At 45.0% G+C, this 17797-nt stretch overlaps 1 long non-coding RNA gene across 1 annotated transcript; it reads left to right on the top strand.

Annotated features, from left to right (window-relative positions):
* Nucleotides 1-364: 364 nt before the first annotated feature.
* On the top strand, nucleotides 365-13724 carry LOC111772372 (uncharacterized). Its single transcript, XR_011432329.1, has 2 exons — nucleotides 365-2278; nucleotides 13325-13724. It is a non-coding gene; the product is annotated as an uncharacterized lncRNA (long non-coding RNA).
* The last annotated feature ends 4073 nt before the right edge of the window (nucleotides 13725-17797 follow it).

The raw sequence follows: 17797 nt of genomic DNA, 5'->3' as shown, positions 1-17797 counted from the left end.
CTCAGGAGCCAGGATATTAGTGCAAAGCTGTGCCCCCTTCTGCAAGCTACTATTTTCCTTTTGAGAAATGGCTCAGGCCTTTCATGAGCTGGTGGGCCCCGGGGGAGACTGAAAGCCTGACGTGAGGCACCTGGGGACCATGTGATGCGAGCTGAATGCTATCTGACCTTGCTACAAAGTCAGGTGTGCCCAGCAGCATCTGTCGTCAAGGAGAGAAGGCACTCGTGGGAGAGGGATGGGCCCAAACACGTCCTGAAGCCCAGGCGAGCTGCTGAGCAGGCAGCTCATTCCCCAGAGTCCCTTCTCGGCTTCTAGCTGCCCCTCCCTCCACCCACACCTCAGACTCAGGTCCCTGGGACCAGTTGCACAATGATTGAAAACTGTGCCATGCAAAGAGCTCGGGGGACACTCACAGCAACACTCGTGGACACTGGAACTCACAGGCAGAGTTCCAGCAGGCCCCAGGGCCCTGACAGAGGCTGGAGGCACCATGGGGCAGAGGGACCCTGGTCTCCGCCATGTTCTCCCTTTTCATAGGCGAGTATGAGAATGACCTTGGGGGTGGTGCAGTGAGGCGAAGGAATGCTAAGCAGTCTAAACTTGAACGTCAGCTGTTTGGGAAAGTGCTGGCCTGCAGCCTTGGCCCCTGTGCCTCCACCTCACCCTCATCCCGTGGGAGGTTGAGTTCAGGCACAGCCTCTCCTTCAGGGACAGAGAGCCATCGGTCTGGCTTGCTAGTTGCCAGGCAACCCAGGATGAGCCTTCGAGGTCATTTCTCAGACGATTCTGAGCTCTCCCCACAGCCTGTTAACAGATGGTCTCACAAGCAGCCAGCCCCAGCCAGAAATCGATTGCTGCGGCCGTGCTGCCTGTCGCCAGCAGCCACAGTGACGAGAAACCTTTCCAGGGCTTCCAGCACTACATTTTGTTGTTCACTTTGCGTGCAAGGAGAGGCAGCCTGAGGTCAGGCTTTATGTCAGCTCTGGGCAGCGGCTGGTGGTCTCACCAGGCGGGCAGGGGCTTGGAAGGGGGCAGACTGGAGGATTGGTGACAACGAAGTGCTGTGTGATGGGACTCTCAGCATGTGTCCAGATTGCGAGAGAATGCTTGTGATTGTCCGCCAAAGGGCACCCCTTGAAAGGAGGCTCGTAACAATCAGGGGACACCTGTGGATGTCATCATCTTCCCTTCTCTGTTTTTAGGACCTAGACAAAATTCAAGAAGATATCTCCGCTTCGGTGGGGTATTACTTTTGACACTTCTAATTGCAATGAGACTTACATTTTAGGAGAAGAGATACAGACCATTCATGGGCTTCTCCCTGTCCCATCATCCTGATCTAAGATAATGCCAAGCAACATTCCGCGTTATTCCCTGGGGACAGAATCGGTCATAAGTAGGTCGACTCCTACTCATTTGAGGTAGCACCTGAGGTGAAAACCCAGCATTCTTGCTTTATTTGAAGCATAAAAAGCTTCAACTTTTTAATAGAAATGTTAAACAGCAAGCCAGCACTTTTTTTTCCAGGACAAGGACAAATTCCCGTAAGAATTTTGCAAACATCACATGTTCTCTTTCTCCTTGTTGCAATATGTATAATTTATCTTCTGGTATAACTTGCTTAATAGTCACAGTTTGTTAATTCCATCTGCTTCCCAAGAGGAGGACAAATTGTTACATGGCAATGCCTTGGGTTCCGAGAGTCCGCCATAAGCCACAGCTGGTCAAGAACCTAACCAAGGGAGGGGCAGCAGTTTGTCCGCCTGCAATAGATCCTTATTGTGAAGTTGAATTTGCTTTCTCATCCTCTGTCTGCCTCCCTCTGCACCTCCATTCATAAACTGACTGAATGACGCAGTCGAACACAGCATTGCCTCCCACCGAGAAGCTCATGTTTCTGTGAAGACTGAAGACATACACCAATAGGCCAGTGCCCATGGGATTTACCTGTCTTTCCTTGTACCCATCGCCCAGGACTAGGTGGCCTTAAAGCATGGTGGAATGCCCTATTGCAGGCCCAGTTACGGTGTGAGCTGAGAGACACCACCTCGTGAGACCCACTGGTCTGCAGATTATGGAGTATGCTCTGAACCAGTAACAACCTGTGATGCTAGTTCTCCTGGAGTCAAATATGTGGGTGTGGGAGCCAGCGCCGGGATGTTGGAGTGGTACATACTTAGTACTCAGGGGAGAACTGGGTCTTGCAAGAGATGCTAAAATGACTCCTCTGAAGTGGAAGCCGAGACTGTCACTGGCCACTGAGAAAACAGTTAATAAGGTGAGTTATCGTGTTGGCTGGGGTGTTGACCTTGACCATCAAAAGGAAATGGAGGCTGCTATAAAGCAGAGTCAAGGAGGACTCTGGAGATGCCCGGGTATAGTGGGATCATCTGGGAGGGCTCCTTGTTCCTCCAGGCCCAGGGGAGAGAGTAAACGGAGGCGTTTCACGCTGCATGGGCCAGCATACACTCACTGGTTGCGATTGTTCAAGAATAAAGGTTTGAGTGGTGAATGAATCCTCCGGCTGAGGTGCTGTCTGAAGGCAAATGACTGTGAAATAGTGAGTGCCAGAGAGAAATACTGCCCTTAGAGGACCACAGGATCGGAAGCCCCGTGGGGGGTGTGCGGAGGATGGTGGGGGCTAGAGCGGAACAGGGAGAGGGAGCCTGGCCAGACCAGTCCAGCTCCTCCTAGAGTAACCTGTGACCCCGTGTCTTTCCAGGCTCTCCTCTGTCCTTCTCCAGCCCCTGGTGCCCAGCTCTCTCTTTCTGTAGGGAAGGACAGGGGCCACTGGCCCTAGAGCATAGTTTGATCTGGTTTCCTCCTTCTCTCACAGCACCTTTCAGAAGTGGTACTTAGTGATGTGCCAGAATTTGGGTCTGACATCTGACCTCCTGAGTTCCAGTCCCAGTATAATTACTTACTAAGCATGTGTGTGTGTGTGTGTGTGTGTGTGCATGTGTGTGAGAGAGTGGGTTCCTACATGCAAGTTACTTAGCCTTTCTGTGACCTCAATTTCCTCCCCTATATAGGGAGGAAAAGTATCCAACTCTTTCTTTTCTTTTCTTCTTTTTTTTTGAGGAAGATTAGCCCTGAGCTAACATCTGTTGCCAATCCTCCTCTTTTTGCTGAGGATTGAGCTAACATCCATGCCCATCTTCCTCTACTTTTTTATATGTGGGATGCCTGCCACAGCATAGCTTGACAAGCAGTGCATATGTCTGCACCCGGGATCTGAACCGGTGAACCCCAGGTCGCTGAAGCGGAACGTGCGAACTTAACTGCTGCACTATCCGGCCGGCCCCAAAAGTGTCTAACTCTTATGAGGTGTCAAAATTAAATGTAGAACTAAAACCACAAAGCTTCTAGAAGAAAACATAGGAGAAAAGCTTTGCAACCTGGAAGTAGGCAAAGGTTTCTTAGATTGGACACAGAAAGCAATAACTATTAAAAAATAATAACTTAGATTTCATTACAATTCAAAATTTCTGCTCGTCAAAAGTCATCATTAAGAAAACGCATATGGGACTGGCCCTGTGGCCAAGTGGTTAAGATGGTGCACTCTGCTTCGGTGGCCCAGAGTTTCGCCAGTTCAGTTCCTGAGCGTGGACCTAACATTGCTCATCAAGACATGCTGAGGTGGCATCCCACATAGCAGAACTAGAAGGACCTACAACTAGAATATACAACTATTATGGGGGGCTTTGGGGAGAAGAAGGGAAAAAAAGGAAAGAAAACGAATAGACAAGTTACAGAGTGGAAAAAAATATTCACAAAGCATACATCTTGACAAATGACTTGTTTCTAGAACATATAAAGAACTTCTAAACCTCAATAATAAAAAAACCAATACCCAATTTTAAAATGGGCCAAAGATTTGAATAGATATTTCACAAAGAAAGATAAGCACATGGCCAATAAGCATAAGACAACATGTTCAACATCATTAGTCGTCAAGGAAATGTAAATCAAAGCCACAGTGAGATGCCACCGCACAACCCATCAGAATGGCTGAAAATGAAAAGACCGCCAACACCAAGAGTTGTCCAGGATGTGGAGCACCTGGAATGCTCTATATTGTTGGTGGGAGGATAAAATGGCTCAGCCACTTTGGGGAAAGGTCTGGCAGTTTCTTATAAAACTAAATATTGGGGCCGGCCCAGTGGCACAGCGGTTAAGTTCGCACGTTCTGCTTCTTGGCGGCCTGGTGTTCGCCGGTTGGGATCCCGGGTGCAGACATGGCACCGCTTGGCAAGCCATGCTGTGGTAGGCGTCCCACATATAAAGTAGAGGAAGATGGGCATGGATGTTAGCTCAGGGCCAGTCTTCCTCAGCAAAAAGAGGAGGATTGGCAGCAGTTAGCTCAGGGCTAATCTTCCTCAAAAAAAAAAAAAAAAAACCTAAATATTTACATATCCATGACCAGCAAGTCCACTGTAGGTATTTACCAAAGAGAAATGAAAATATGTGCCCACAAAAAGATTTGGACAACAATAGTCAAAGCAGCTTTACTCACAACAGCCCAAAATTGCAAACAGCCCAAGTGTTATCAACTGGACAATGGATTCTATCGTATTCATACAAGAGAATACTACTCATCAATAAAATAGATGGGACTAGTGATGGGTGCTGCAACATGGATGAATCTCAAAAACATTAGGCTGAGCAAAAGAAGACAGATACAAAAGAGCACGTATTGTATGATTCCATTTATATGAAGTTCTAGAACAGGCAAAACCAATCTTCGGTTAAAAAAACACTGTAACAGTGGCTCCCTCAGGATTGGGGACTAAGGTGGCTAAGAATTGACCAGAAAGGAGCATGAAAGAATTTTCAGGGGTGATAGAAATGTTCTCTTTTTTTTAAGATTGGCACCTGAGCTAACAACTGTTGCCAATCTTTTTTTTTTCCTGCTTTTTCTCCCCAAACCGCACCCCCCCAAGTACATAGTTGTATATTTTAGTTGCAGGTCCTTCTAGCTGTGCCATGTGGGATGCCGCCTCAGCATGGCCTGATGAGTAGTGCCATGTCCATGCCCAGGATCCGAACTGGGGAAACCCTGGGCCACCAGAGTGGAGCACATGAACTTAACCACTCGGCCATGGGGCTGGCCCCCTGGAAATGTTCTATATATTGATGAGGGTCTGGCTAACACGGTTAGATGCATTTGCCAAAATTCGTCTAATAGTACGCTTAAGATCTGTACATTTCACTGTGTCTAAATTTTATCTCAAAAGAAAAAAAGAGGGGCCATCCCGGTGAAGCAGCGGTTAAGTTTGCACTTTCCGCTTCAGTGGCCTGGGTTCACTGGTTTGGATCCTGGGTGTGGACCTATGCACTGCTTGTCAGGCCATGCTGTGGCAGGCGTCCCACATATAAAGTAGAGGAAGATGGGCATGGATGTTAGCTCAGGGCCAGGATTGGCAGCAGATGTTAGCTCAGGGCTAATCTTCCTCAAAAAAAAAAAAAAGCAAACAAATATGGAACTCTAGTCATTGCTATTTATGCTGAAACGTTTAGGAATGAACTGTACTGATATCTGAAAATTACTTTTAAATGCATTAAAAATAAGATGCATTGTTATTCACAATAGGCAAAAAGTGGAAGTAATCCAAGCGTCCATTAACAGGTGAATGGATAAACAAAACACAGTATATACACACAATAAAATATTATTTAGCCTTAAAAGGAAGGAAATTCTGACACATGCTATAATATGGATGAAGCTTGAGGACATTATGGTAAGAGAAATAAGCCAGTCACAAAAGGGCAAAAACCTCTATGATTCCACTCATATGAGGTACTTAGGGTAGTCAAATTCATAGAGACAGAAAGTGGAAGGGTAGTTCTCAGAGGCCAGAGGGAGGGGAATGAGGAGTTAGTGTTTAATGGGTAGAGTTGCAGTTTTGCAAGATTAAAAGTTCCGGAGATGGATGGTGGTGATGGTTGCACAATAATGTGAATGTACTTAATGCCACAGAACTGTACACTTAAAAGTAGTTAAAATGGTAAAATTTATCTCGTGTATATTCTACCATAATTAAAATAAATAAAATAAGATGCATTGATGGATATATAGAGGGATAGATATATAATAAAGCAAATACAGCAAAATGTTAACAACTGTAGAATCTAGGTGGTGAGTTTATTCATAGTATAGTTTCTTCGATTTTTCTGTATGTTTGAAATTTCTCATTATAAGATATTAGAAAAAATTAGATATAGAAAAATAGTAAGATTGGGCCTGGCCCCATGGCCGAGTGGTTAAGTTCGCACACTCCACTTCAGCAGCCCAGGGTTTTGCCGGTTCGAATCCTGGGCGCAGACACGGCACCACTCATCAAGCCATGCTGAGGCGATGTCCCACATGCCACAACTAGAAGGACCCACAACTAAAAATACACAACTATATAGTAGGGGGCTTTGGGAAGAAAAAGGAAAAATAAAATCTTAAAAAAAAAAGAAAAATAGTAAGAATGCAAATTAGTACAACATTCCTGGAAAAAAATTCAGCAGCATTTACCAAGAGACTTGCCTCATTAATTTCCCTATTCTAGGGGAATAATTGGAAATGAGGACAAAGATGTATGTAAAATTGGAATTGTTACTTTAATACTTGGCAGATCTTACCAGGGATGCCTGGAGTTTTCTTCTGGGAAGATACCTGACTGCTGATTCAATGCCCTTATTCATGTGGGGAGCAGACTCTAAGATGGCCCCTAATGATCTCTGCCTCTTGGTATCAAGCCTTTGTGTAATCTCTTCCCTATGAATGTGGGCAGGACATGTGACTTGCTTCTCATCAATAGAATACGGCAAAGGTGATGGAATGTCATCGCCATGATTAGGTTATGCAAAATTGTAACATTTGTCTTGCTAGCAGCCTCTCCCTATTGCCTTCTTGGCTTGCACCCTTTGATGAAGCAAGTGGCTGTGTTGGAGAGGCCCATGTGGCAAGAGACAGATGGTGGCCTTAGGCCAACAGCCAGCTAGGAACTGAGGCCCACAGTCCAACAACCCCTGAGGAACTGGATTCTGCCAACCACCATGTGAACTTGGATATATATCCTTCTCTAGTTGAGCCTTCAGATGAGACCCTAGCCCTGGCCAACAATTGCAGCCTTCTGAGAGATCATGAAACAGAGCACCCAGCTAAGATGCACCCAGACTCCTAACCCACAGAAATCACGAGATAATAAGTGTGTTTTTAAGTTGCTAATTTTGTTGTAATTTGTTATATAGCAATAGAGTACCAGTTATAGAACTATTCAGATATCTGATTTCTTTTTGATTCAGTTTGGAAGTAATAGTTTTCTAGAAATTGTCAATTTTGCCTAAATTTTCAAACGTATCAGCATAAAGTTCATAATATCTTGTTTCTGTTTAAAAACTTGATTATAAAATATAACACATACAGAAAGGTGCATAAAATAGAAATGTGTAGTATAATGTATAATTATAAAACAAACATCTGTGTACTCACCAACCAGGTCAAGAAATGGAATATTGCCAGCACCATGGGAATCCCCAAGCACGCCTTCTCAGTCCCATGCCCTCCTTTCTTCATAGGGGTAATCGTTCTTGTATTTTTATGGTAATCTCTGCCGGCTGTTATAGTTCTTTATAGTTTATCCATTCTTATACAATACAGTGAAGATTTTTCTGTTTTTGGAGTTTATATAAATGGAATCCTTCCCTACATATCTTTTGTGTTTTGCTTCTTTTGCTCAGCATTGCATTTATAACATTAATCCATGTTGCTGTGAAGTTCTGTTTTGTTTATTTTCACTGCTGCTTAATATTCCATGGTATGATTATAAGAAAATTCATTTATCCACTTCACTACTGCTAGGTATTTTGATTGTTTCCAGTTTGGGGCTACATAACTAATTCTCCTCTGGACATTCTTGTCCGTGTCTCTGGTGCATAGTGCGTGTACTCGTTAGGGTATTTTTCCACTATTAGTGTTGCTGGGTCACAGGGTATAAATATTTATACCACTTTCTTGGAAAATGCCAAACTTTCCCCAAAAATAGTTGGGCTAATATTCACCAGCAATGTATGAGCTCCTGTTGCGGCACACCCTTGTCATTACTCAGTGTTGTCACACTTTTTAATTTTACCCAGCTGGCTTGTGTATAATGGTGTTTCATTATAGTTTTTGCACTTCCCTGATTTTTTATGAAGTTAAGCACTTTTCCATATATTTATTGGCCATTTGGATTTCCTTTTTTTGTGAAGTGTTTCTTGAATTTCTTTGCCCATTATTCTGTTGGGTGAGATTGTCTTTTTCTTGTTGATTTCTAGAGTTCTTTGTATATTCGAGATAGGACTTCATTACCAGTTACATGTGTTCAAGCATTACCCCATTGTATGGCTTGCCTTTTCATTCTCTTTATAGAGTTACTGAATTTTTATATCATTAAAGGTATCTATGTTTTCCTTTATGGTCATTCATGGTACCTTGTTCCCTTGTTTGCATGGCTGACAGTTCACATTTGTTAAAACATAATTTGTTGAAATCCTTTGAGGCTTCCTGTGATGGTGGATTCCTTCAGAGGGCATTTGCATTTGCTTCTATCTGGTGCTAGAGGCATTACAAGCCCAGGATCACTTTAAACTAAATTTCCAGGTGGCGTATTTGTAGACCGTATTTGTGGTAGGTGATATGAATTTGGTATGCAACTCTGCATATGGGGCAGCTTCAGAATGCAACCTCTGAGGGATATGGTTTTTTGTCTCCTGCTCTTTGTGGCACCCTGGCATATTTCCTTGCAGTTCCCTGGGGGTGCGGGATTGGTTTCTTCTGGTTCACGCTTGCACTGAGAGTATGACCCTTTGAGGTCTCTTATGAGATTCTCCTTCTTGGTAAGGTCCTGGGCTTTATGAGACCATCAAAGCTGAAGTCCTGTGCACCTGGTTGGCAAATGACCCCAGGGGAAACAGCTCCAGACCTTGGCTTACCTCTCTCATTTCACTTTGATTTTGCCTGGTTATTCATTATAAGCTTGTCAGTTCTTTTTAGGAAGATGCTTCCAGAAACTTCACTCCCAAAGACTTATGTACTAAGATGTTAATTGGCAAACTAGTTATAATACATAAAAATTAGGTATAATGGGTAATGTTCAAAAAAGGGGGATAAGTAAACTATAATGTCGAGGATGACAATTACCATTCTCATTTTCTAGAATACCCCCTGTGGCAAAGACTGCTAGATGCCCACCAAATCTATTTTCTCCTTCTTCTCTATTAGTAGTAGAGTTATTTAGCTGCCCAGCTAGAAACTGCACTTCCCAGCCTCCTTTGCGGCTGGGTGAGGCTATGCGATCATAGGTTATTGTCGATGCATGTGAGCAGAAGTGATATGTCACCTCCAAGCACAGGCCTTAAAATTTAGATGTATTCTCCTTTATGTCTGTTTCCCTTCCACTGGGCTAAGCATGGACCATGTTCTGACCATGAAGATGAGGACACCTTGGGGATGTCAGAGCAACAAGATGGAAGGGACCTGGTCACTGAATGACTGCAGAGAATGCGGAGGGCCCAACAATCTGGACCACTTATCTCAGGATTATTGCATGAGAAAAAACCAAACTCCTGTGAAGTCAGTATATTTGGGGATATCTTTGTTATAGCACTTTAGCTGTTTCTCTAACTAATACACACCATGTCATAATGCTCCTATCTCACTGAAGTGTCCAATCCATTGACTTCATTCTTACCTATTTCTTCCAATCTTTACTTCCCTTTGCATCTCTTTTAGATTCCGTGATTTATTATTATAATCACATCCCTCTTTCACTCTATCTTACTTGGCCAAACCTGTCTTTCTCGTGCCTGAGCTCAAGTATCTGAAGGTCACCGACAAGATCATACAACTGGGCTCACTGGTTTCCTGTTCTCAAACATCAAATGGACTTAACGTGGAAAATTCGACTGTTTTTATAATAAGCACAATTTCCTTCCTCTCCACTTTCTCAAGATGACTGTTTCATTTCCTCTCCTCATTCCTCAAATTCTCTACCTCCTTTCCTAAATTTAATCTCATTGGGTGACCTTGCCTCATCCTTTACCGAGAGAATGAAAGCCTTCCATCGCCCCAGCGCTGTTTCATCTGCCCCCCCCCCCCCGCCCCCGCTAAATCTGCAAACACACCTGCATCTGCCTGCCCTGGAGAAGCTGGCCCTGCTTCTCTCAAGGGTGTCTGACTCTGAGTCTCTACCCCTTTTACCTTCTCAAAGTGTTTTCTTCTCGACTGGGTCATTTCCCAACAGCTTACAAATATCTCTAATAGCTCCTATCCCCCAACGAAACAAAACAAACCTTGGTATTAGTTTTCTATTCTGTGTAACAACCACCACAAACTTAGTAGCTTAAAAACACACAGATTTATTGTGTCACAGTTTCTGTGGGTGAGAAGTCCAGCATGTTTTTGCTGGGCTCTGCTCAGGGTCTCAGCAGGCTGCAAGCAAGATGCTGGCCAAGTCTGCGATCTCTTCTGAGGCTTGGGTTCCATTTTCAAGCTCACTACCTGGTGGCAGAACCCAGCTCCTTGCACTTGTAGGGCCGAGGTTCCCACTTTCTTTCTAACGTTCCACTGGGGGCCACTCTCAGCTCCTAGAGGCCACCAACTGTTCTCTGCCATGTGGCCTTCTCCACAACACAGCAGTTTGCTCCTTCAAGGCCAGCAGTAGAATCTCTTTCTTTTAACGGCTCACCTGATCAGGTCAGGTCCACCAGGATAATCTACCTTTTCATAAACTCAAAGTTAACTGATTAGGGACTTTAGTTATATCTGTAAAATCCTTTACCTTTGCCGTATAGTGTAACCTAATCACAGGAGTGAAGTCCCATCATACTCAAAGTTTCTGCCCTCACTCAAGGGGAGGAGATTATACAAGGCACATATACCAGGACGCAAGAATCTTGGAGGCCATCCTAGAATTCTGCCTATCACAGCCTATCTTGACTCTCACCTCCTCCAGTTACTGCTTCAAGTCCATTCTGTCTGACACAGCAACCTTAAAAGAGTAGTCTAGACTTGTCTCCATTTCCCATCCACTCCAGTCTGGCTTCCATTCACTGAGATTGGTCTTGTCAAGTTACTGGTATCCATCTTGCCAAATCCATTATGTACTTTTCTTTTGAATTTTTTCTTTGGTTTTTTTATGACGGAACATTTCAAACGTAAGTAAAATAGATAGAACAATATAATGAATGTCCATCAACTCAAACACCCAGCTCCAATAAACATCAACATGTGGCTAATGTTTCATCTCTACCCCACAACTTCTCTCCCCTTTATTCTTCTGGGTTATTTTAAAGCAAATCTCAGTTATTTATATCATCAGGAAATAAATCAGGACTTCAGTATGGACATCTAAAAGAAAATGACTTTTTAAAATATGACCACGGTGTCCTTGTCAATAAGAAAATCAACAGGAATTCCTTAACGTCACCTAATGTCAGTCTTCGAATTTCCCTGATGGCTCCATAAATGTCTTTTAGAGCGAGTTAGTTTGAATCGGGATCCAAACAACAGCCATTCACCACATTTGATTGATCTGGTTCTTAAATTTCATCTACAACAACCCCCTTTTTACTCTTTTTTTGGTCTTGCCACTTATTTTTTGAAGAAATGTGGTCATTGTTCCAGAATTCCTCACATTCTGATCTGGCTGCTCAAATCCCTCTGGCGATTTTTCACATGTTCCTCCGTCCAATGGGCCCTTTCCTGTTATCATCAGACTCACGGCTCAGCAGCCTTTCACTCTGCTGCCGGCTTTCTCCTCCTCAAGACACTCTCCTCTCCCGGTCTGGACAGTACCACACTCTCCTGACACTTCTTCCGCTTTCTTCCGCTTCTCTGGCCAGTCCTCTTCAGTTTCTTTCACAGTTTGCTCCTCTTCCACCCAACTTTGGAATGGTGGTGGCTTCTCAGGTCCCTGGCTGGGCCCTCATCCCTTCTCTAGCCACACTCCCTCCCTAGGTTAGTTCATCTGGTTCTGTGGCTTTTAATGACATTTAGATACTGTAAGACAGACCATTCTAGCCAAAACCTGTCCTGCAAGCTCCAGACCATTTATGTGGAGATTTACTTGATAGTTCCATTCAGTTCTGTCACTGGTATCTCAAATTAAACACCAGCTAAAGGGAACTAGGATTTCCTGCTCCCCAAACCTGTTCTCCCTCTGAATGAACGGCAGCACCCCACCCAGTCACTAGAGCCTGGAACCTAGAGTTTCCCTTGATTGCTGCCTTTCCCTTCACTTCTCATATGCAGCCTATCTGGGTCTGTCATTATAAATCTAAATTACACACGTCTGCATCAGCACCATCTGCACCCTGGTCCCAGCCACCATCCTCTCTACCTGGGTCACTGCTCCAGTCTCCTTACTTCCTTCTTCCATTCCAGACTCCCTCTGATCAATTCTCCATACGGCCCAAAGTAATCCTTTAAAAGCATAAATCAGATAATATAACTACCCTGCTTAAATGTGAATAATTGCCCAGTGCACTGAAAAAAAGTCACTCCCCACTCTGGCCTATGAAGTCTATGTAACCTGCCATTGCTTACCTCTCCCGTGCTTCTCTCTCCTTTGCTTTCCAATTACAAAAGGCCTTCTCTCAGGTTCCCCAAAATGCCATAGTCCTGCCAATCCCTCTGACTGAACGTTCTCCCTGCTACTCATCATGGCTGGTGCCCTCTTTTCCTTCAGCTGCAGCTTAAACAGTGCCTTCTCTAAAAGCCTGTCACTCACCACTGAGTCGAAGGGATTCTCTCGTATTACTCACTCTTTGTCTCCTTCAGTGCACTTAGCACAAATATGCTGATGTGCGCACTTGTTTATTATCCATCTGCCCCAGCAGACCATGATCTGTTTCCCCTTCTCGTGAGTGGTGAACTTATAGAGAACGCGACCCTATTCTAGCTGTACGATTGGGCTGACATTAACCAGCCAGGCTCCCAGGAGCCCTCCCAAGCTGCAGTAAACTCTGGATGCTGCATGCATTAATTATTCAGGAAGTGAACTCCAGGCCTGGTGGCTAGATTTTTTATATCATTTTTTTAAATGGAGATAAAAGTTATACATAGTAAAATGCACAAATCTTAAGTGTACAATTCAATGAGTTTTGACAACACCCTGCTCAAGATATAGAAGACTTCCATCACCCCCAAAATTTCTGCTTGCCCCCTTCCAGTCAATCCCCAAAGGCTATAGGGAACCACTGTGGGTAGCTGGATTTTCATACCCTGTTCAGGGCAGTGCAGTGTTTCTGTAATACTCCAGCCAATCCACATATCTTTTTTTTTTTTTTTTAGGAAGATTAGGCCTGAGCTAACATCTGCCACCAATTCTCCTCTTTTTGCTGAGGAAGACTGGCCCTGAGCTAACATCCGTGCCCATCTTCTCTGTTTTATATGTGGGATGCCTACCACAGCATGGCTTGCCAAGCGGTGCCACGTCCCCGCACCCAGGATCCGAACCAGTGAACCCCTGGCCACCGAAGCAGATTGTGCGAACTTAACCGCTACACCACCTGGCCGACCCTAATCCATGTATCTTGACACTACTATTTTTACCCATGAGACTCTTTTCTGATATTCAGTGTACTAACTGGCACTCTAGGGTTGATGGGAAATAAATAAGCTGAAGCTCTGGTCATGGCCGAGCCTGGAGAATGGCCCTGCTGGCTAAACAAGGGCTGATAACCTCCACCCACTCCTCTCTCAGTGTGAATTTCCAATTGGAGCAACTGTCTGCCCCTGGAGCAGAGCTTAAACTAACACACATCTAATATAACACTGTTTATGCTCAAATTCAGGAACTACAGCAAAGTAGAACCAGTGGAACAGGCTAGGCAAAACGGACCCTGGAAGGCTGGCTGGTGGGCCTGGGAAGCCGCCAGTGGCCCAATGGCTGGTGGTCTGCTGAAACAGCAGGCCTGGTTGACGTCCTCTGGGGCACACGCCCGGTCCAGCAGACACAGACCACATCAGAACACAGTCTTCTCTGGCCACCTGCAACCCAGCTTCAGAGCCACCTCTGACCTCCACTTCCCCTTCCACAATGCAGGGTGTTATTAGGGACTCCTCTGGCATGTAGAAGGAGAAATAGCTCCAGAGATGCACAACCAAATCTGCCCCTTTCTCTCTTTCTGCAGCCCCCATACTTTCCACCCTGGACTGAGAGATTCCTGCTCCTGGGTTCAACTCTTGCTGTCCTCCTTCCTGAAGTCCCCCTCGCGTACACCCTGGGGGCTAAGCAGGTGGGTTTCAACTCTCCACAAGTGTCCCCTCCCACCCCCATCCTTTCCCTGAGCACAGAGTGCAGCATATAGTGAGACCTCAAAAAGTGTTCCTTAATGGAAAATTGCTCTCCTGGCTCTCACGTTATCCTTATACTGAGCTTATGACATGGGCAGAAATTAGGAAACACACACACACACACACTGGTGCATGCACACCCACACATGTGCTCTGGGCCTATTTGCTGAATTGCATGGGGGCAGCTAAGCCTTAGTTTCCTTACCTGTAAAACGGGCACCATGTCAGATTGTCTCCATGTGCTAGTACAGGCCCACCCTTCACCTTTCTTCATTCTGCACTTGTCAGCGGAGGCTGACCTTTCCCAAGGCTTCAGCTCTCACCAAGTTCCAGGACCTTCCCTTGCTCCCCAGGTGGTTAAGCTTCCTGCTGCTAGTCCCAGTGCTTCACTAGCCTCTCTCAGCTCCTTTACCTCTGCCCACCACTTTGTAATAGTCCCTTCATCAATCCCTTTTCAAGCACCCCTTTGAGCATGCCCTCTGTTTCCATCCAGGGCCGTGACTGCTACAATTGGTACCAGAATAGCCCTGGGAAACAAATCCTTGGATGGGACCTGGGTTGGGTTTCTCACACATCTTGATTAGTGCGTGGATAGCCTCCTTGATGGGGGTAATGGACAGTGGTAATCTGTGGCATGCAGTGGCATCACAGTTACTTTGTGACAGGTGGTGGCAAGAGATGGACTGGTAAGATGCTGGGAGATCAAGTAGCTATGACACTTAGTCACTATGGTGACAGTAGTGATTATAGACTGCAGTGGCCTTCTGACTCTACAAGTGATTGCCCTAGGAAATACACACAAAGAAAAAAATGGATTAAAAGCCTTAAGCTGGGCTATACTGGGATATAATTCTCAGTATGGGCCTGGAGGCAATGAGAGGTGATGAGGGTATGTCCTGAGGAAAATCAGCTTTCCTGTGAGGCAGCTGCCCCAAGAGAGATCACTTGAATGGTTGAGAGATCAACTTGAATGGTTTTTATGTGAGGAAAGGCTAGTTTCCTCAGACAAAGCAGGGGGGTTGCTGCCTTCACCAACAAGGAGGATTCAAGGGGTGTTGGGGTTCAAAGTTCTACCCAAATGTCCCCATTCCATGTCTGGGGGTCCCATTCCTTCTTACCCAGTGCTGCTCCCTTAGCACAAGATACTTGGTGGAGTTGCACATTTCATTGGCTTTGCAACCCTGGAAACCTGACAGTCAGCGCCTGGGCTTGGTTCTCTGGTAGCCCTTTGGCTACCAAAGAGCAGATTCCTTCAGAGCCACCCTAGAGGCTTTCTAAACTTCCACCCTTGCACTGAGTCATGAGTTCAAGGCTTTCAGTCTTTTCTGACCCAGAGCGGATCCAACAGAACCACAGACCCATCCTGTGTCTGTACATGAACTGGCAGAATCCCCCTGCTGATTTCCTGACTCATGGAGTGAGCTCTTATCAGAGAAGGGCCCTGAACTGCAACTTCACCACCGTCAGAATAGCAAACCAAATGCAATACTACATCCCTAAGGAAATTTCAGAAATTAGTGCTACCATCAAAAATCTGAAACATGTAGAGGTTGTCATTCCTATCAAGACTCGGTTTAACTCACCTATTTGGCTGCTACAGAAACCAGTTGGGTCTTGGGAAATGACTATAGATTACTGTAAAGTTAATTAGGTGTGATGTCAATTGCAGCTGTGGTTCTAGACATGAAATTTTTACTGGAACAAATCCATGCATCTCTTGGTCTGGTGTAAATCTTTGACCCCAAATGCTTTCTTTTCTATTCCACTCGGTACAGATAATCAGAAATAGTTTGCCTTTGTGTAGCTGGGACAGTAGATATCTTTACTACCTTGAGGCTTTGCCTACTTTCCTGATTTCTGTCATAATAGAGTGCAAAGGGATACTGATTATCTTGTTAGAGTTCATAACATTATGCTGGCCCATTATATTGATGACATTCTGGTAAGTGGGCCTAATGAGCAGGAAATTGCAAGCACTTTAGATTCTTGGTAGAACCTACGTATGCCACAGGAAGGATGATAAATCCCACACAAATTCAGAGGCATGTCATGTCAGTGAGCTTTCTAGGGTATCCAGTGGTCTGGGGCATGTCAGGATCTCTCTTCTAAAATGAGAGACAAGCTGCTGCCCGCTACAAAGAAAGAGGCAAAATGTTTGATGGGACTCTGGATTTTTGAGGTGACATATGCCACATTTGCCAGTGCTGTTCTACCCATTTCCTGGAAAACGCATAAGACTGCAAGTTTTGAGTGAGGCCTGCAGCAACATAAGACTCTGCAGTGGGTCCAGACTGCAGAGCAAGCTGCCCTGTCACATGAGCTTTATGATTTGGAAGTGACTAGGGCAGAAAAAGATGCTGTATGGACAAGCTCCAATAGGAGAGTCACAGTGCAGTTACAGACCCTTAGGGTTTTGGATTAATTCATACTCTCTTCTGCCAATAACTATTCTCCATTTAAAAACAGCTCCTGGCTCACAACTGAACATGGAAGAGGCTGAATGCCTGACTGTGGGACACCAAGTGACCCATGCAACCAGAACTGGATATTATCTGACCCATCAAATCATAAAATTGGACATGCATGGTAGCATTCTATTATTAAAGAGTGTATATGAGATCAGGTCTGAGCAGTCCAGAAGGCACAAGGAAATTGCATGAGCAGGTGGCTCAAATTCCCATGGTATCTACTCTTTTTTTTTTTTTTTAAAGATTTTTTATTTTTTTCTTTTTCTCCCCAAAGCCCCCCAGTACATAGTTGTATATTCTTTGTTGTGGGTCCTTCTAGTTGTGGCATGTGGGACGCTGCCTCAGCGTGGTTTGATGAGCAGTGCCATGTCCGCGCCCAGGATTCGAACCAACGAAACACTGGGCCGCCTGCAGCGGAGCGCGCGAACTTAACCACTCAGCCACGGGGCCAGCCCCCCATGGTATCTACTCTTATTGCTTCACTGCTTCTCCCTCAACTTACACTTGGGGAAGTTGCTATGACCAGTTATCATGGAGGAAAATGCACAGACATGATTTCCAAATGAGTTTGCGTGGTCTGTTAGCACCAGCTACAAATGGACAACTGCTGTATTAGAGCCACACTTAGGGTGTCTCTAAAAGATGGTGCTGGAGGGATATGCTTTCAGTGAGCAGAACTCCTGGTTATATTGATTGTCCATTTTGCATGGAAGGAGAGATGACCGCAGGTACAGATCTACACTCATTCACGAGCAGTGGCTAACAAGTTCATTGGCTGGTCAGGGACTTGAAAATAATAAGATTGGGAGATTGGAGGTAAGGAGGTCTAAGATATAGATATATGGATGGACTGCTTGAAATGGGCACAGGCAGTGAAGCTCTTCTTAACCCACACAAATGCCCTGAGAGGGCATCCATTGCGAAAGAGGCTTTCAATAATCAGATGGACAAGACGACCCACACTGTAGATGACAACTTCTTTCCCCAGCTACCCTGGTTC

The sequence above is a fragment of the Equus caballus genome, chromosome 2 (genome assembly GCF_041296265.1).
Source record: "Equus caballus isolate H_3958 breed thoroughbred chromosome 2, TB-T2T, whole genome shotgun sequence".
In the NCBI taxonomy this organism is placed as follows: Eukaryota; Metazoa; Chordata; class Mammalia; order Perissodactyla; family Equidae; genus Equus; species Equus caballus.
This window is presented reverse-complemented; position numbering and strand designations above follow the sequence as displayed.